The 21228-nt window shown below is 49.6% G+C and overlaps 1 protein-coding gene across 2 annotated transcripts in view; it reads right to left on the bottom strand.

Annotated features, from left to right (window-relative positions):
* The window catches only part of LOC115474335 (SAP domain-containing ribonucleoprotein-like), a 164977-nt gene that overhangs the window by 142723 nt on the left and 1026 nt on the right, over window positions 1-21228 (bottom strand). The gene's annotated exons all lie outside the window — the stretch shown is intronic.

Raw genomic sequence — 21228 nt, 5'->3', positions numbered from 1 at the left:
TGAGGATGTTATAATGTGTTTGTATCACTCCATGGTGCGAACGCACCTCATAGTGTTCAATTCTGGTCACCGCATCTCAAAAAAAGATGTAGTGGAATTAGAAATGGTACAGAGAAGGGCAATGAAAATGATAAAGGGGATGGGAAGATTTCTCTATGAGGAAAGGCTGAAGTGGCTAGGGCTCTTCAGCTTGGAGAAAAGACGGCTGAGAGGAGATATGATAGAGGGCTATAAAATAATGAATGGAGTGGAGCAGGTAGGCGTGAATAGCTTTTTTTTTTTTTTTTTAACTCTTCCCAAAAATACTAAGACTGGGGGCACGCAATGAAGCTACAAAGTAGTAAATTTAAAATGAAATCGGAGAAAATTTTTCCTGCACTCGTGTAATTAAACGTTGGAATTTGTTGCCAGAAGTTAGCTTAGCGGGGTTTAAAAAAAAGGTTTGGATGGCTTCCTAAAGGAAAAGTCCATAAACCATTATTAAAATGGATTTGGGGAAAATCCACTGCTTATTTCTAGGATAAGAAGCATAAAACGTATTGAACTTTTTTGGGATCTTGCCAGGTATTTGTGACCTGGATTGGCCACTGTTAGAAACAGGATGCTGGGCTTCATAAACCTTCGGTCTGTCCCAGTATGACAATACTTATGTACTTATGAGTTTATTATAGACACTGAAATGTTTCTTTCACTGGATGATTTAATATCTATTTTACAAGCTTTTGTTCTTACTTCGCTTGGGTAAACCACTTAATGAATTGCAATAGTCCAACCCATCTGTAAGGACTTTACAGCTTGTATATACTGCTTCAGAATGCCTTTTGAAAGGATTGCCCTTTGCAAGAAAATATTACGATCCCAAACTTGAAAGTCTTAGATCAATTGCTCGTGACTTGGCATATGAAATCTAAGATTGGTCTTCTGATTTTCAAAGCTGTAATGGGAGCAGCTGCTAGATATCTGCAACTGGCATTCTCTTTAAAACAAATCTACTTGGATATTATCTTGATTTCAATTTATGTATTATGATGATTACCGGTTGAACCTTTGATATGTTAATATGTAGTATCTAATATAATAAAACGCACCCTCAACGTTCTGAGGACAACGTTCTGAAGCCATGAAGCCATCTGACGTCACTCCCAGGCTGAAAGGTTCGTGGATTCGTGGTGTGAAGCCTTCAAGCCAGCCAGCCGTCTCTGCCCCGCCCTCGCGTCAAACATCATGACGTCGAGGGCGGAAAAAAAACCCCAAACAAATCCGGCAGCGAAGCGTCAGGGAAGGAGGCGGCGCTCCCGACGTCTAGCCTTCCCTTCGCTGTGTTCCGCCTTCTTCTGACGTCAAGGATGACGTCAAAAGAAGGCGGAACACAGCGAAGGGAAAGCTAGACGTCGGGAGCGCCGCCTCCTTCCCTGACGCTTCGCTGCCGGAACCGCCACGGAGGTAAATTTAAAAAGAAGAAAAAAAACAAAAAGGGATGTTGGGGGGAGAGAAGAGGGTGGCCAGTAAAGAAGAACAATGGGAGCGGGAGGGCAGGGGAGAAACGACAGCATGGATGCGAAGGGGGGGGGGGCATGGATGCGAAGGGGGGGGGGAAAGAGGGCGGCCCAGGCTGGGACATGGGAGAGAGAGGAGCATGGATGCGAGGGGGGGTCATGGAAGGGACAGAGGGGACTTGCTGGAAAAGGATGAATGGAGGCGGCAGGGGACAGAGGAGCATGGATGGGCATGGATTGGGAGGGCAGGGCTCAGGGAGAGAGGGGAATTGCTGAAAAGGGATGAATGGAGGCGGCAGGGGACAGAGGAGCATGGATGGGCATGGATTGGGAGGGCAGGACTCAGGGAGAGAGGGGAATTGCTGGATAGGGATGAATGGAGGGGACAGATGGGCATGGATGGATATGGATTGCACAGCAGGCCTCAGGGAGAGAGGGGAATTGCTGGATAGGGATGAATGGAGGGGCCAGGTGACAGAGGAGCATGGATGGGCATGGATTGGAAGGGCAGGACTCAGGGAGAGGGGAATTGCTGGATAAAGATGAATGGAGGGGACAGATGGGCATGGATGGATATGGATTGCAGGGCAGGGCTCAGGGAGAGAGGGGAATTGCTGGATAGGGATGAATGGAGGGGGCAGGTGACAGAGGAACATGGATGGGCATGGATTGGGAGGGCAGGGCTCAGGGCGAGAGGGGAATTGCTGGAAAGGGATGAATGGAGGGGGCAGGGGACAGAGGAGCATGGATGGGCATGGATTGGGAGGGCAGGGCTCATGGAGAGAGGGGAATTGCTGGATAGGGATGAATGGAGGGGACAGATGGGCATGGATGGATATGGATTGCAGGGCAGGCCTCAGGGAGAGAGGGGAATTGCTGGATAGGGATGAATGGAGGGGACAGGTGACAGAGGAGCATGGATGGGCATGGATTGGGAGGGCAGGGCTCAGGGAGAGAGGGGAACTGCTGGAAAAGGATTAATGGAGGGGGCAGGGGACAGATGGGCATGGATTGGGAGGGCAGGGCTCACACTCTCTCTCTCATATACAATGTCTTTCTGACTCTCACTCTCACACACTCTGTCTCACACTGTATCACATTCACTCTCTATGTGCCACACAGTCACTCACACACTCGCTTGGTCTCATACACTCACTCTCACAGAGAATCTGTGTCTCACACACACTCTCTCTCGCCCACACACACACACACTCTCTCTCTCTCACAGTGTCTCACATACACACTTGCACACACTCTCATTCTCACACACACACTCTCTCACAAACACACTCACACCCAGACTCACTCTCTCTCTCACACACTCACACTTTCACTCTGACTCTCAAACAGTCACTCTCACATACACTCTCCCAAACATACACACTCCGAGGAAAACCTTGCTAGCGCCCGTTTCATTTGTGTCAGAAACGGGCCTTTTTTACTAGTTTACTAATAAAAGAGATTTAAACTGTATATTGCTGGTCAACATTTGTTGAAGTGCCCTCTTGGAATGCAGGGCAAAATGATAACTGCCTGAAGTTGAAATGAATCTGTATATGCATACATCCACTTGAGATCCAGCAAACACAACCATTTCGCTTTGGTCAGATGGCGAGGATGGTCAAAGAGTGTTTATCTTGAACTTCTTGAAGAGAAACTGCTCAAATTTAGGTCCAAGGTGGGGGGGCACAGTCTTCCATTTTCTCAGGGATACAGGAAACACTCAAGTGTAGAGAAACCAAGTACTCTTGTCTTCATTCTTCTCCTGTTATAAAACAAGCTCTATTGCACTGGCTTATAACAGCAGCAGGACTTCTCTTGCAGAAATTCAGTACAAGCCTAAAACATACAAGACTAATGATTTGTTGTAGTAGTAGTAAATAAGATCTTTTTCAGGTACAATGGTAATTTTAGGTGGTATCCCACTCCGATATGCTGAATACCCAGGAATTTTCTGCCATTTCTTGAAGACAGATATGGTCATATATGGCCTTTTAAAGGTCATATATAGAGATTTAGCGAGGTGGGGTACAACAGATTTGTCTTGGCTGGGTAGAATAGCGGCTTTAAAGATGAATGTGCTTCTGCGATTGATGTTCTTATTCCAGGTCCTTCCACTTCAGGTCTCTAGGGGGTTTTTGGTGGGTGTACAGGACAAATTGGTTCGTTTTGTTTGGGCCAATAAGCGCCCTCATTTACCTAGGTCATTACTTTATAGGGCTAGGAAGAAGGGGGGGTCCCTAATGCTGTGTGGTACTATAAGGCAGCCCAGGCTCGGGCGGCATTTGAGTGGTATCAAGGTCATTCACATAAGCTGTGGGTTAAACTGGAGCAGGCTGAGATAGGCTCTTGTCCACTGGGAGCTCTGATGTGGATCCCTCATAGAAATATAAGTAATGCCACACTAGGACAAGACCAAAGGTCCATCGAGCCCAGCATCCTGTCCACAATGGCGGCCAATCCAGGCCAAGGGCACTTGGTGAGCTTCCCAAACATACAAACATTCTATACATGTTATTCCTGGAATTGTGGATTTTTCCCAAGTCCATTTAGTAGTGGTTTATGGACTTGTCCTTTAGGAAACAGTCTAGCCCCTTTTTAAACTCTGCTAAGCTAACCGCCTTCACCACGTTCTCTAGCAATGAATTCCAGAGTTGAATTATGCGTTAGGTGAAGAAAACCTTTCTCCGATTTGTTTTAAATTTACTACACTGTAGTTTAATCGCATGCCCCTAGTCCTAGTATTTTTGGAAAGTGTGAACAGACGCTTCACATCCACCTGTTCCACTCCACTCAATATTTTATATACCTCTATCATGTCTCCCCTCAGCCGTCTCTTCTCCAAGCTGAAACGCCCTAGCCTCCTTAGTCTTTCTTCATAGGGAAGTCGTCCTATCCCCACTATCATTTTAGTCGTCTTTCGCTGCACCTTTTCCAATTCTACTATATCTTTCTTGAGATGTGGCGATCAGAATTGAACACAGTACTCAAGGTGCGGTCGCACCATGGAGCGATACAACGGCATTATAACATCCTCACACCCGTTTTCCATACCTTTCCTAATGATACCCAACATTCTATTCGCTTTCCTAGCCGCAGCAGCACACTGAGCAGAAGGTTTCAGTGTATTATCGACGACACCCAGATCCCTTTCTTGGTCCGTAACTCCTAACGTGGAACCTTGCATGACGTAGCTATAATTCGGGTTCTTTTTTCCCACATGCATCACCTTGCACTTGCTCACATTAAATGTCATCTGCCATTTAGAACCCAGTCTCCCAATCTCGTAAGGTCCTTCTGTAATTTTTCACAATCCTGTCGCGAGTTAACGACTTTGAATAACTTTGTGTCATCAGCAAATTTAATTACCTCGCTAGTTACTCCCATCTCTAAATCATTTATAAATAGGGGGGTTGAGTTCTGATTTGTGTCCCTCGATACTCTCCACCTACTTTTACTGGGATGGACTGTTTGCTAGGCCGGATGCGGTAATGTCTAAACTATCGCCAATTGCGAATAACCATTTTTTTTCCTCTGGGTGTTACTGCTGGTCCTTTCCAGCGCTGAAGGTCTTTAGGACTAATGACATGGGGTCAGCTCTATGAGGAGGGCAGTTTGCTTTCTTTTGAATCTTTGCAGGACAGCTATGCTATCCTACCAAATGAGTTGTTTGCCTATGGTCAATTGAGACATTTTCAAAATTCCAGGGTGATCCAGGCCTCTATCACAAGGGAAGATGGAAAAATTAGGTTCTTATCTTGGTAATTTTCTTTCCTTTAGTCATAGCAGATGAATCCATTACGAATGGGTTGTGTCCACCTACCAGCAGGGGGAGATAGACAGCACTGAAAACCATAGTGCCTCTTGGCCAGCTAGCTCCATCTGCCTCTCAGTATTTGAAGCTTCCAAAGCAGTGTTACACCGCAAAGTAGAACAACATGAACTTTCCTCACAGCGAACGAATGCCCCAGAACAGGAGCAGTAATTCAAAGGAGGGACAAACTCAACCTCCTGTAATAGAACAGAAATCTTGAAGACTATTTTCCAACTTCTCCCAATGAGGCAACATATCTACAGAAAAAACTGAACCCAAAACAGCATTAATCAAACAATCAATCAATCAGGGAGGGCTCATGGATTCATCTGCTATGACTAAAGGAAAGAAAATTACCAAGGTAAGAACCTAATTTTCCCTTCCTTGTCAAGCAGATGAATCCATTACAAATGGGATGAATCAAAGCAATCCCTAGATAGGGTGGGAACAGGCCACACCACGCGCCAGCATTTGTGCTCCAAAATGCGCATCCCTCCTGGCAGCCACATTCACCCTGTAATGGGCAAATGAGAGTTTAGACGCCCATGCCGCTGCACTGCATATCTCTTGAAGAGAGAGTGCTCCAGTTTCAGCCCAAGAAGAGGAAATCGCTCTTGTGGAATGTGCCTTAAAGGCTTCAGGCGGAGGCCGGCCAGACAGCAGATAGGCTGAAAAAATAGCTTCTTTGAGCCAACGAGCCAGAGTAGCTTTAGACGCTGGAGACCCCTCTGCGAGGACCTGACAACAAAACAAAAAGGTGATCAGAAGTCCTGAAAGCATTTGACATGCGCAGATATTGCAACAGAGCCCTTCGCACAGCTAGAAGGTGCAACTGCCCAAAAGAGTCTGGAAACTCCTCTTTAGAAAAGGAGGGCAGGAAAATAGGCTGGTTTAGGTGAAACGCTGAAACCACCTTAGGCAGGAAGGAAGACAGTACGTACCATAACTACGGACTCTGAGAATTGCAGAAATGGGTTTCGACAGGACAGCGCCTGGAGCTCAGACACCCATCTCACCAATGTAATGGCCACCAAAAAGACCGTCTTTAGGGTCACATCCTTCTCCGAAGCTCGCCTAAGCGGTTCAAAGGGCGAACACTGAAGGGCCTTTAAAACTAACCCCAGGTTCCAGGCCGGACACGGAGCCCACACGGGAGGACGGAGCTTAAGCACCCCTCTAAGAAACCGTGCCACATCCGGACAAGCAGCCAGGGAGAGGCCAGCCACCTTCCCCCGAAAACATGATAAGGCTGCCACTTGAACACGCAGGGAATTATAGGCCAAGCCTTTTTGTAAACCATCCTGCAAAAAGTCAAGTATCAGCGAGACAGAAGCCCACATGGGTGTAATCGCTTTAGCAGCACACCAAGCCTCAAACTGGCGCCAAATCCGAGCATAGGCAACGGAAGTGGAACGCTTGCAGGCCTGAAGGAGAGTGGAAATGACCTTGTTGGAATAGCCTTTGTCTCTCAATTGCGCCCTCTCAATAGACCAAAGCGGCTGGCGTCCTCCATGGTTACCGGCCCCTGTGACAACAGGTTCGGTACCAGAAGCAAAGGAAGGGGAGCCTCCACCAGCATCCGCGGGAGGTCCGCATACCACGGCCGCCTGGGCCAATCTGGGACAATGAGAACCACCTCTCCTTGATGTAGCCGAATCTGCAGCAGTACTCGCCCTATCAAGGGCCAAGGAGGGAACACATACAGGAGGCCCTGAGGCCAGGGTTGAGCCAAGGCATCCAACCCCGCCGAGCAAGGATCTCTCTGTCTGCTGTAAAAGCACGGGACTTTGGCATTTGCGCTTGATACCATAAGATCCGCTACGGGCATCCCCCATTTGGCAAAGATCTGAAGGAACACTTTGTCTGCCAGTTCCCACTCCGCTGGGTCGATTTGATGCCTGCTTAGATAATCGGCTTGCATGTTGCTCTGACCTGCAATGTGAGCTGCTGACAGAAACTGCAGATGTAGCTCGGCCCAATGGCAAATCTGTGCGGCCAGTGCTCTGCACTGAGTGCCGCCTTGTCGATTTATGTAGGCCACTGCTGTCGTATTGTCTGACAGAACTCTGACAGCCAGTCCCTCCAGGGTCATGTGAAAGGCCAGAAGCGCCTGGAATATTGCTTTCAACTCCAAGCGATTGATGGACCACTCCGACTCCTCGGATGTCCAGAGACCCTGGGCATGCCTTCACTGGCAATGTGCTCCCCAGCCCTTCAGGCTGGCATCTGTTATCACCAAGCACCAATCGGGGAGCACTAGTGGCATTCCTCGCCGCAGCATGCTGAGAGCCACCACTCCATGCTGAGTCGGGCCGCAGGGAGCCACGTGAGTCTGCGCTGGTAATCCTGAGATATTGGAGGCCATCGATGAAGCAGGGAACACTGCAGAGGTCTCAGGTGCGCTCTCGCCCATGGCACCACTTCCAAGGTGGCCGTCATCGACTCCAACAGCTGGACTATGTCCCAAGCTCGTGGGCGAGACATCCTCAGGAGCAGTCAAACCTGGTTCTGAAGTTTGCACTACCTTTGCTTGGGTAGAAAGACAAACCCCAAGGCTGTGTCAAACTGGACCCCCAAATATTCTAGAGATTGAGATGGGGTCAGGTGACGTTTGGGTATATTGACGACCCAGCCACTCTGGCTGTTACATGATGACTTTCTTCTGCAGAGTCCGCTCTGATGAGCCAGTCGTCGAGGTATGGGTGAACCCGGATACCCTCTCGCCTGAGAAAGGCAGCTACCACCACCATTACCTTGGAAAAGGTTCGGGGAGCTGTGGCAAGGCCAAACGGCAAGGCCCAAAACTGGAAATGTTTTCCCAACACCACAAACCGGAGAAACCGGTGGTGCGGGGGCCAAATAGGAAAGTGCAAGTAGGCTTCTTTCAGGTCCAGAGACGTGAGAAACTCTCCTGGCTGTACCGCCACAATGATGGAGCGCAGGGTTTCCATGTGAAAATGCCGCACTCTTAGTGACCTGTTGACTTCCTTCAAGTCGAGTATGGGCCAAAAAGACCCTCCTTTTCGCGGCACCACAAAGTAAATGGAGTAACGACCGTAGCCGAGCTCGGCGGGAGGCACAGGGACCACCGCCTCGAGGTGCAACAAGCCTTGCAAGGTCTCCTCTACCACCGCCTGTTTGACGGCAGAGCCGCATCGGGACTCCACAAACACGTCTCACACTGGGGCATTGAATTCTAATCTGTAGTCATCTCTGATCAGGTCCAAAACCAACTGATCTGAGGTAATCTTGGCCCATTCCTCGAGAAAGAGGAAAAGACATCCTCCAACTGCAGGAATCGAGGAGTGGTCCGGTGCACCATCGAGAGGGTTGCCCATGAAATCCAGGCTTTGAGCCGGCCGCTGCGGAACGTTTGTCCGAGCGAAAGGAGTTCCTCTGCTGAAAGCGGGCACGTGAAGTAAACCCAGCAGAACACCCCGGGTGGTATCTTCTAGCTTCATGGAAGTGAGGTCTGGAAGAGGAGGGAACCGCCTGACCCTTGGAAGGCCGCGGCCTATCCTCGGGTAAGCGCTGGGGTTTAGCATCCCCCAGGCCCTTGACAATTTTCTCCAACTCACCAAATAGGATAAGGACCTGGAAGGTCACTTCACTGGCTTCCAATCAAATACCGCATTCAATTCAAGCTTCTCCTTCTTACCTACAAATGCACTCAGTCTGCTGCCCCTCACTACCTTTCTATCCTCATCTCCCCTTACGTTCCCGCCCGTAACCTCCGTTCACAGGACAAATCCCTCCTCTCTGTACACATCTCCACCACCGCCAACTCCAGGCTCCGCTCATTCTGCCTCGCCTCACCCTATGCTTGGAACAATCTTCCTGAGCCCATACGCCAAGCCCCCTCCCTGCCCATCTTCAAGTCTTTGCTTAAAACCCACCTCTTCAATGCTGCATTCGGCACCTAACTCTTACCGTTCAGTAAATCCAGACTGCCCCATTTTGACCGCCCCTATCGGACGGACTGTTCACTTATCTCTTAGATTGTAAGCTCTTTGAGCAGGGACCGTCCCTCTATGTTAATTTGTACAGCGCTGCGTAACCCTAGTAGCGCTTTAGAAATGTTAAGTAGTAGTAGTAGTAGTAGTGGAAGGGCAACTTCATCAACCTTTGCTTAGAGGCCATGTCAGCCGCCCAATGCCATAGCCATAGAAGGCGGTGAGTGGCCACCGCCACAGCCATCTGTTTAGCCGAAGCTCTGACCAGATCATACAGGGCATCAGCCAAAAATGACAAGGCTGACTCCATCCGCGGTGCCACCTCTGCAAGGGGCTCCTCCGTTCCATCTCCGGGCTGTTCCACTGCCTGTTACAACCAAGCGAGGAAGGCTCGAGCAGCATAATAACTGCACACAGATGCCCGTAAGGCTAGGCCTGAAATCTCAAAGGACCGCTTCATTGCTGATTCCAGCCGTTGGTCCTGCATGTCCTTCAGGGCGACCCCTCCCTCTACTGGGAGGGTAGTCTTCTTTGTCACAGCCGTGACTAGGGCATCCACTTTAGGCACGGCCAAGTGTGCCAAGTGCTCCTCACAGAGAGGGTATAAGTGCCCCATTGCCCTGGCAACTTTCAAAGGCCCCTCAGGGTCAGCCCATTGAGCCGAAATAAGCTCTTGGATGGAGTCATGCAAAGGAAAGGCTCAAGCAGGCTTCTTAATACTTGCCATCCTCGAATTACCAGAGGAGGCTTCGCCCATCACAGGATCTTCAAAAGAGAGGGCCTGCAAGGCATCAGAAATAAGCGCTGGCAGCTCCTCGCGGTGGAAAATCCTAACAGCAGTGGGATCATCTGGATCCAGTGGCAATCCTACACCCTCCTCTTGCTCTTTGGACCACGAAGGCCTGCCAGACCCCTCAGAATCCCCACAGCCCGACCACAGGGGGGGGGGGGTGCACCACTTTCTGAAGGAGAATTTACCCTTCTGCGCTTGTCTTGCGGCCAACTGTCTGGGGAAAAAAACGCCTGACGGCAATCCCGGACCTGTCTCCACCAGAGGGGAACCAGGTAGCAACGCAGAGTCAGACATCTGCGGCAGAGCTCTTTTTAACATGAACGCTTTATGTAAAAGCAACACAAACTCAGGGGAGAAAGGCTCACCCTGGCCTCCCGGTTCCAATCCAGGATAAGCAGTCCCTCTGGTAGCCTCCATCCGAGGCTCCCCTCCGGCCTCAGACCCCTCCGCACCTGCGGGGGTCGAGCCATGCGGCGCATCCAAGATGGCGCCCGCTGCCAGCTCCACCGAGCGGGAAGAAACACTGCTCGCCATGCTCCAGCCAGCCCTGATGTCTGAAGAGCATGATTTAGAGCCCCACTGCGGATCTGCGCTTGCCACAACGTGAACAGCGCTTAACAACCTCCGCAGCCATTGCCGAAAATGGCGGAAAAATTCAAAATGGCGGATTCGCGCCAAAAACGTCCTGATCGCAGGTGCTCCCCGGAGGAGCTACAAAGCTCTCTTACCCCACCAGACCGAGTCCCAGAGCTCCAGTCACACTGCACAGACAGGAGAAAGCCTCAGAATCGTAGCGCTAAAAAGCGTTTCTTTTTTTTTTTTTTTTAACGCTATGAGGAAAGCTAGAGGCAACAGTTACAGAGGCACTCCGGAGGTTCAGGAGAGTGGGAAAGGCAGGGAAAGGACGAACCAATGTGCCTGCATCCACATAGAATAGTGTGGGAAACGCAGGGATAGGGCAAACCTATATGCCTGCATCAACATAGGGGGCCGGGTAAGGCAGGGAAAGGGCAAACCTATGTGCTTTTAAAGTGGGCACCACCAGCCACAACACCCCTGCTACAACTGGTCAAAGCACAGGAGCCACCCCAGGCAGCTTTCTGAAGGAGCTGAATAAACTGTGTCCAACCCTGCTGGGGAGATAGAGAATACTGAGAGGCAGATGGAGCTAGCTGGCCAAGAGGCACTACAGTTTTCAGTGCTCTCTATCTCCCCCTGCTGGTAGGTGGACACAACCCATTCGTAATGGATTCATCTGCTTGATGACAAGGAAACATTTATTGAAGATCTTTGTGAGGATTCTAAAACTACTAGGTCTTATTACTAGTTTGTACTCATTCCAGCGGGAGAGGGTGGAATTGATTTGTGCCCATCGGGAGCGGTGGCGGAGGGAATTGGGGGGTCACTATTGATGAGGGTGATTGGTTCCTATTTGAAAACAATTGGTTTAAGATTTCAATCTCCGTTCCATATCAGGAGAATATAGTTAAAGTGCTTTACCGGTGGTATTTGCCCCGGTTCAGTTACACCATATGTTTCGTGGAGCACCTCCACTGTGCTGGGGTGGTTGTGGACAGAGGGGTACAATGGGCCATATCTGGTGGACATGTTATAAAGTTCGGGCATATTGGAGGGCAATACAACATAGATTGCAACACTGGTTTCAAAGGCCTGTTAAGTGGCCTCTTGAGTTTTTTCTCTTTGTCAAAAAGCCACCAGGTCTCACTAAGTATCAGGCTTTGTTAACTAGGCAAGCAATGGTAGCGGCGAGAGTGGAAATCCCCTAACACCCCATCTCTGACGAGATGGCTCAATAAGTTATGGTTTATAAGTGAAATGGAGAGACTCTGGGCAGTGCAAGGTCATACAGAGGCTAAGTGGAAGGCAATATGGGAGCCCTTCTTAACACATTGTCAATATTAGGGGTAGGTGAGGAGGGTGGGAACTGGGAGAGGGGAGGGGGCTAACTTGGTTTACTGAATTTTACAAAACTTTAAAAAGACAAGGTCATATTCTGTGGAGCTGAAGTATTGATATTTCTGTTAGCATTGCTCAGCTGTAGAATCTTGTATGCGAGTTATGCTGATATAACTGTTTCTATATGTATATGAAGTTCTTTGAGTAGTGGTTCACTTTGTATAGGGATGCTTTGATACCTAATAAAGACCTTTTACAAATTAAAAAAAAAAAAAAAAAAGAGAGATTGTTTGGGAGGAGTAGAAACAAACTGATTAGTTAATTTTCTCTCTCTTTGGTGAGGACTGGACTGGCACTGTCCTTTATGATTGCCTACTGAAGGGGAGATATATTTTCTTCCTGAATGAGAAGTGTCTCCTATATAACAATGTGCTCATGTTTCAAGGAATAAATAGGCTCTGTCACAGAAGAAAGGTGTTGCAAGATGTCACAATGGTTTTTAATGGTACCAAGCAAAAAAAAAAAAAAAAAACATACTGGGAAAGAGGAAAAAATAATCAAAATCAATAAACCACCCAAAGTGTATAAAAGAGGAAAACCCCACCAGCTGGGAGTGGCTCAGCTGCTAAACTGCCTTTTGCTCTTCAGCACATAATGCCTTCAGCCTTATAATCACTGGATTTCACCACATGTGCTCCCTAAACTAAGTGGGTTTTTTTTCCCATGTTTTGGAGGTTTCTAATCCTTAATTTAGTGTTTTGCTATTACTTCATTGAAGTGATTTATGGACACTGGTAATATGGGTTTTTTGAACCCCTTATATATATTATGTAAGCAGTCGAGTTTTTCTGACTTATGATGGTGGATTTTTCATGGTCTAAGTCCCCCTGTTTTCTCTGTATTTGTCACTCTGGTCTTTTCTCTATCGATACTAAACAGGTGGAGTTTTCCTCTTTTTTTTTTTTTAATTATTTCAATCATTTTTATTGATGGAGTACAGCATAACATCAAACAGAACCACATAGGAAATGAATAAGACAATAAACAATTCTCAAAGTCAACACAGCCAACACCATCAAAACAATTTCCCCCATTTTATCCCCCCCTCCCACCCCAACTATCCCACCCTACCCCCATCCCTCCTCTACACTAGGGCTTGTCCTGTGGTCTTCCCTCTGTCGCAGGTCTGCAGCCACCCAGTGACCCAGAAATACAGACAATAACATACAAAAACTCAGAAACTCCACCAGGAGTCTGTACTCTTATAACCCCCGTGGACCTCTAACCGCGTTATTACAGTCATGTTACTGAGTATCTATTCAGGGTCTTCATGTAACACTCTCGGCTGCTGACAGCACCCTGCTTCCAAATAACAGGTTATCCAGCATTCCAATGATGGAGTCGAACTCCACCCCATTCACAGTCCAAGGATCCACAAGGAAACAAAGAGGACCATCGCAGCCTCCTCAAAAGCTCTTGGTGGTCGAGAGCATGTTGTCCACTGTTAGTATTGTACCAGGAACCTTTACACACCACCTCCGGGTGCCGCAGACCTGCTGAACCTGCACCATATATAAATACTAAAATACAGTCCATCAACCAGTACATATTAATGGGTTGAGACCTAACCGTCCCGCTTGAACTAACTATGCCCAACCCCTCCACCCCTAACCTCCCCGATCTCCCCTCCCTCCCTTTCCACCCCCCCCCCCCCCCCCGGGGTTCCATGAATACCACTCAAGAATTTAAAATTCTGCTGCGTGCCCTTGGGGTTAATGAATCCCAGAAAGGTGACCACCGCTGACAGTAAGCATCTCCTCTAGTCGAGGCGAGGTCATCCTGGACCTCCAGTGCTGATAAGTGGGTGGATCTGCAAGTATCCAGTGATGGAGAATTACTTTCTTTCCCATTAGAACCGCTCTTTTCAATAAAGGTTTAAGCCCTATTACCCCTGGTCTGGAAAGCTTGAACTGATCAAATAAATGAGAGGCATGAGGTGTCCACTGCACTCCCCAGAGGCCAGACACATGCCCACACACCCTTCTCCAAAACTCCAAAACATATGGGCAAAACCAGAACATGTGTCCAAGGTCCGCCGGGGAGTGTGCACACTTAGCACAGGCATCATCCTCTCGCATTGTCGCCCTCATCGCCCTATGCGGAGAGATGTACACTCTCGTTACAAACTTATATAGAGTTTCCCTCAGCGTCACATTTTCAGTTACCCTGGGTATGCTCAACATATAAGTTTTTAATTGCTCTCCCAGAAGGCCAAGGGATAACTCGTTATTCCATTGAACCGTCAACTTTTCATAATCGAGCTCCCCCAGCTGCTCTCTCAGGCACATGTGAAAATATCTAAGGGGGACTGCCAATTGCGCATCCAGGGCAAAAAGACCTAACAACCTCTCCCACACCCCAAGAGTCAGGGAAGCCAGTGGAAGCGACCTAACATAATGTTGTAGCTGAGGCCAGGCTAAAAAAATCCCCAACAACATTTCCAAATTCCAACTGCCAGTCCACCAGCGTCTTCATCACTCCATCCTCTGTATATAACTGATGCAGATAACGAGCTCCTCGATCTGCCCATGCTACAAATTGAGCCGAGTTCGAGCCAGGCGGAAAGTCAGGGTTGCTCTGCAACGGCAACAAAGGGGAGTGTCTCGAGGAAAGCCCAAAAAAGCGGCACACCCATCTCCACGTTCGCCGTAATGGTAGAAGCAACACTGCATAGGCCCCCGGCACACGATGCTGACGTGGTAATGCATGTAACCAAGCGCTGAAATGCACCGGCTGCAACATCCGCTGCTCCTCTTCCGTACACAAAAAGTAACTTGTGCCTCTAAACCAGTCTGAGATATGCCTCATATTCCCAGCCATGGATAGCAACCTAACGTTCAGTAGTCCCCAACTCCCCTGGCTCTTTGGTAAATAAAGCTGGGACGCCGCCATCCTCGGCCACTTCCCTTGCCAAATACACCGCGCCACCAGTTTAGTCACCAGCCGCTCATCCGTTCGACTAAGCAATATGGGTAACATTTGTAGGGTATAGGTCCACTTAGGAACCAGCACCATATTGAATAATGCCACTCTTCCAAGACACGACAGCGGCAAAGACTGCCATACCCTCAGCGAGGTCCTCGTACAACTCCGTAAGGGCTCGACATTCAACTCATAAAGCTGAGATAAATCCGCTGGGATCCACACTCCCAAATATTTGAGCGGGCCCGACGTCCAGGACAAGAGGAACTCTCCCTCCCACTCCTCCCTTATACGTTCTTGAATCGGGAACGCCACTGATTTCTGTGGGTTAAGAATAAATCCAGAATAATAACTAAAAACTCTTCGATTTCACCAAGAAGGGTCGCCACCGACTGCTGCGGTTTCGTCAAGGTTAAAAGGATATCGTCGGCAAAAGCCAGGGACTTCATTGCAAAGGATGAACACTTCACTACTACTACTACTACTTAACATTTCTAGAGTGCTACTAGGGTTACGCAGCGCTGTACAAATTAAACAAAGAAGGACGGTCCCTGCTCAAAGGAGCTTACAATCTAAAGAACAAAATGTCAAGTTGGGGCAGTCTAGATTTCCTGGGTAGAGGTGTAGTGGTTAGGTGCCGAAGGCGACATTGAAGAGATGGGCTTTAAGCAGTGATTTGAAGATGGGCAGGGAGGGGGCCTGGCGTATGGGCTCGGGGTGTTTGTTCCACGCGTGGGGTGAGGCGAGGCAGAAAGGGCAGAGTCTGGAGTTGGCGGTGGTGGAGAAGGGTACTGAAAGGAGGGATTTGTCTTGAGAGCGGAGGTTACGGGTAGGAACGTAAGGGGAGATGAGGGTTGAGAGGTAAGAAGGGGCTGCAGATCGAGTACATTTGTAGGTTAGTAGCAGAAGCTTGAACTGAATGCGGTACCTGATCGGAAGCCAATGAAGTGACTTGAGGAGAGGGGTGATATGAGTGTAACGGTTCAGGCGGAAGATAAGACGCGCAGCAGAGTTCTGAACGGACTGAAGGGGGGATAGGTGGCTAAGTGGGAGACCAGTGAGGAGTAGGTTGCAGTAGTCAAGGCGAGAGGTAACGAGAGAGTGGATGAGAGTTCGGGTGGTGTGCTCAGAGAGGAAAGGGCGGATTTTGCTAATGTTATAGAGGAAGAAGCAACAGGTCTTGGCTATCTGCTGGATATGCACAGAGAAGGAGAGGGAGGAGTCGAAGATGACACCGAGGTTGCAGGCAGATGAGACGGGGACGATGAGGGTGTTATCAACCGAGATAGAGAGTGGAGGAGAAGTGGGTTTGGGTGGGAAGACAAGAAGTTCAGTCTTGGCCATGTTCAGTTTCAGGTGGCGGTTGGACATCCAGGCAGCAATGTCGGATAAACAGGCCGATACTTTGGCCTGGGTTTCCGCAGTGATGTCAGGTGTGGAGAGATAAAGCTGGGTGTCGTCAGCATAAAAATGATAGTGGAAGCCATGAGACGAGATCAGCGAGCCCAGGGAAGAGGTGTAGATAGAGAAAAGAAGGGGTCCAAGGACAGAACCCTGAGGGACTCCAAAGGAGAGCGGGATAGGGGTGGAGGAAGAACCATGAGAGTGTACTCTGAAGGTACGATGGGAGAGATAAGAAGAGAACCAGGAGAGGACAGAGCCCTGGAACCCAAAAGAGGACAGTGTGTCAAGAAGTAAGTTGTGATTGACAGTGTCAAAAGCGGCGGATAGGTCGAGGAGAATGAGGATGGAATAATGACCTTTGGATTTGGCGAGGAACAGGTCATTACAGACTTTGGATAATGCCGTTTCTGTCGAGTGTAGTGGGCGAAAGCCAGATTGAAGCGGATCGAGGATAGCATGAGAGGCGAGAAAATCAATGCAATGGCTGTGAACGGCGCGCGTTCAAGTATTTTGGAGAGGAAGGGTAGGAGGGAGATGGGGCGGTAGTTGGAGGGACAGGTAGGGTCAAGTGAAGGTTTTTTGAGGAGAGGTGTGACTACAGCATGCTTGAAGGTGTCAGGGACAGTTGCGGTGGAGAGAGAGAGGTTGAGGATATGACAGATGGGGGGGGGGGTGATAGTAGGAGAGATGGTGATAAGTTGGTAGGGATGGGGTCTGAGGAACAGGTGGTGCATTTCGAGGAGGAGAGAAGATGGGCGGTTTCCTCTTCGGTGATATCAGGAAAAGAGGAGAAGGAGGCCTGGGTTGGTTGGTTGAGGGAGTGGGTGATAGGATGAAGAGGAGGAGAAGGTTTAGTGGTGAATTCGAGGTTGATCTTCTGGACCTTGTTGCGGAAGTAGTCAGCCAGTGATTGAGGAGAGAGTGAGGGGGGGGGGTGGGAGCGGAGGGCACTTTGAGGAGGGAGTTGAGGGTGGCGAAGAGACGACGAGGGTTAGAGCTGAGGGAATTAGTCAATTGGGTGTAGTAGTCCTGTTTGGCAAGGAATAGGGAGGACTGGAAGGAGGATAGCATGAATTTGTAGTGAATGAAGCCAGTATGGGTGCGAGATTTCCTCCATAGGCGTTCAGCCGATCAGGAGCAGGAGCGAAGGTAACGGGTGCAAGGGTTAAGCCAGGGCTGGGGATTAGTGCGCCTTGTGGGACGGGAAACGGACGGTGCAAGGGTGTCTAGGGCGGAGGAGAGAGTGGCATTGTAATTGGAAATAGCCTTGTCGACTGACTCGGAGGACATGATGGACGGGAGGAGATCAGAGATACTAGCGGATAAGGTGGAGGGGTCAACAGCCTGGAGATTCCTGGAGGTAGTGGTTAGTGTTGGGCGGGACTGAGGGGGAGGGTGATGAAGTGTGAATGTGATCAGGTGATGGTCAGAAATGGGAAGAGCAGAGATGCAGAGATTGGAGGGCGAGCAGGTAGAAGAGAGGACGAGATCAAGACAGTGACCAGATTTGTGAGCAGGGGTGGTGGAGCTCAGTTGGAGGTTGAAGGAGGAGGTTAGGGTGAGGAATTGAGAAGCGTATGAGTCGGATGGGTTATCAGTGTGTATGTTGAAGTCACCAAGAATGAGGGATGGGGATGAGGGCTCAAGAAAATGGAGAGCCAGGCATCGAAGTCAGTAAGGAAGGAAGGGAGGGGGGCGGTAGATGACTGCAACTCGGAGTGGCAGCGGGTAGAATAGACGGATGGAATGGACTTCAAAGGATGAGAAGCAGTGAGATTGTGGTAGGAGGAGGGGTTGAAAACTGCAGGAGGGCGAAAGTAGTAGGCCAACGCTGCCACCGCGGCTAGCTGGGCGGGGCGAATGGGAGAAAAGGTAGCCTCCGTGGCAAAGGGCTGCGACTGAGGCAGAGTCGTCGGGGGTGAGCCAGGTTTCGGTTAGGGCGAGCAGATGGAGGGAATGGGAGATGAAGAGATCATGGGTGAAGGTAAGTTTGTTGCAGATTGAGTGGGCATTCCACAGGGCACACGAGAAGGGGAGGGAGGAAGGGGGGAGGAGGGGAATGGAGATGAGATTGGAGATATCGCGGGAACGTTTGCATAGATGAGACGAGGACATGTGTGGTGGACCTGGGTTGGGATTGATGTCTCCCGTGGATAGCAGGAGAAGGAGCAAGAGAGAGTGGAGAAGGGTGGGGGAGGTGGGGCGCCGAAGGCGGGATGCGCTGAGGAGGAATGGGGAAGGGTTCATGGCAGGAAGGAGGTGTTGGAGGTTGAGAGCTAGGAAGGAGGAGGAGGACAGTAGGGATGGTGAGGTGGTGGGGGATAGGGGTAGGTAGGGTATTGCAGTAGTGAGCAGGACGGGGGGATGGGTAGTGAGTTCGTGTGGTAGACAGCGGAGGGAGGGGAAGAGATTTGGGGGGGATAGGGCGAGGAATAGAATGTGAATGGGGGCCATAGGTAGTGAGTGAGGTGTTTATGGGGCAGTGAGGTGTTTACACCTGAATGGAACGCAACAAGGGTTCAAGGTAAACAAGAAATAATAAAGGGGACAAAGGGCACCCCTGTCACGTACCACAAGACACCTCAAAAGGGGCTGTACGCAGGCCATTAACCACTAAAGATGCTCTAGGATTTTCATATAACACCTCTACTGCCTGCCGGAACCATCCCGTGATCCCAACAAAATCCAATACCGAGAACAGGTATTCCCAGCGGACCTTGTCAAACGCCTTTTCGGCGTCTAGACTGACTAACAGCAGCAGTTCGTTGGAAACTTGACTCAGGATAATTGCATGACAGACCTTCCACATGTTTAGAGATGAATGTCAACCCCGAACAAATCCCACCTGTCCCTCGCCCACCAACAGTGGTATATGAGCTGCTAACCGATCTGCCAGAGCTCTGGCCAGAATCTTCAAGTCCACATTTATCAACGAGATCGGCCTATAAGAGCCCGGTAGATCAGCTGGTTTACCAGGCTTGGGTATCAAGGTGATCAGGGCATCGTTCGAGTACCTGGGGAAAGATCCCTCAGAGAGTGAAGTCTCAAGAAAATCAAGCAATGGGACTACAAGCTGTGGGAACAAACATTGATAATATTCTGGCGCATAACCGTCCGGCCCAGGTGCCGTGCCCCTCTTAAGCGTTTTAACCACCCACGGAAGCTCTTTGCCAGTCAAAGGGACATTGAGTTGAGCTACAGCAGAGGTTGAAAGACGAGGAAGGCCCGAGTTCTCCAAATAATCCAACATCGAAGGTCCTCCTTGAGCGTCTGGCGATTTGTACAAGGCCGCATAATAATAATAAAACATCTGCGCTATCCGCGATGTCTGAGTTACTTGCAGACCATCAGGCGCTGTTAAGAATGAAATGAAGCGGTTACCCCCCAGGTTTTCACAATCCGCGCCAACAACCTACCCGATTTGTTCCCAAAATGACAAAAACAGATGCTTTTTGGTGCGCTCATGGATCAAAGAGTTTAAAGCCGTCAGTCGCCAGCATTTTTTCCCGGGTCCGCACTGAAGGGGCTGCCAAATGTTCCTTCTTAGCCTCTTGGTATTTCTTCTCCAGCTGTATGAGCCCCTGCAAGAGCCACTTAGAGCGAGCACACATATAAGATATGATGTCTCCCCGCAACACGGTTTTCGAGGTCTCCCAATATAGTCTGGGGTCTGAGGTGTGGCCCTCATTCGCCTCCGCAAATAGAGACCACCTCTTTTGCAAATAATCTTTAAAAATGTTCATCGTCCACTAGATACAAGGGGAATCTCCATAAATGCTGCCGTAGCCGCACTTCACCCAAATCAATATCCACCCAAATTAACGTATGATTGGACACCTCCAACGTACCAATCTCCGACCGCTCCACCTGCGGTAATAGGGGGGCGGACACCAATATATAATCCAATTGGGACCACGTGCCGTGCGCCTGTGACAGATGCATGTAGTCGCGTACATTGGGATTAGTCAACTGCCACGGGTCCACCAAATTTAAAGCTTGACACAGATAAGGTAGACCCTTCCCGCCTACCACCCCAGGAGTCGGAGCCGAACTTTTACTGGACGAAGTAACTAACTTGTTAGTCTCACTTACACACACAAGGAGTGACACGGGCTACACATACTGCAGCAGGACATGTTTATCCACTCCTAGCCTAGCCAACATAATATTTAACCATCTCTCTGACCTCATCTGCACCTTTCTTTAAATAAGTCAACTTACTAACTCCTCTTACATATATATCTATATACTAGTAAAAAAAAAGCCCGTTTCTCATTGAAATGAAACGAGCCCTAGCAAGGTGATGACCTTCTGCCATTGTTCTCCCCCCTCCTCTAACCCCTCTCCCCCCCTCATCTCAGGACCCCCCCTGTCGTCTCAGGATCCCCCTCCAGCCTCTCTCTCGTCTCAGGACCCCCCCTCTCCTCCCATTTCCGCCGGCCAGCGCCTACCTCCCTCTGTCTCTGTGGCCTCCGACAGCAAGGAGGACGTGTGCGGGTGCCCCAGCCCTTCGTACGTGGCAGCTGCTGTTTAAAAAAAGTTTTACCTCCTGCTTGTCCAACACTGAAGTGCAGCAAGTACAGACACCACTTGTTTCAGCTGTTCCTCTGGTCCCGCCCTCATTTCATGTTTGCAGAAGGGCGGGACCACAGGAACTGCAGAAACAGAAGCAAAACCAAGAGTTCCCACTTCAGCAGCAGTGTTGCCAGGTGGGCAGTTTTCCCGCCCAATTGGGCGGTTTTCCGCGACCCGCCGCGGGAAATTTTTGCCCGCGGTGGGTCGCGGTTTTTTGGGCTTCTTTTTCTTCTTTTCCGCGGTTTTTCGGGCGGTTTTTTTCGGCCGCGGGGGGCGGGGTTAGTGACGTTCTGG

This window comes from Microcaecilia unicolor, chromosome 7, assembly GCF_901765095.1.
Source record: "Microcaecilia unicolor chromosome 7, aMicUni1.1, whole genome shotgun sequence".
NCBI classification, from domain to species: Eukaryota; Metazoa; Chordata; class Amphibia; order Gymnophiona; family Siphonopidae; genus Microcaecilia; species Microcaecilia unicolor.
This window is presented reverse-complemented; position numbering and strand designations above follow the sequence as displayed.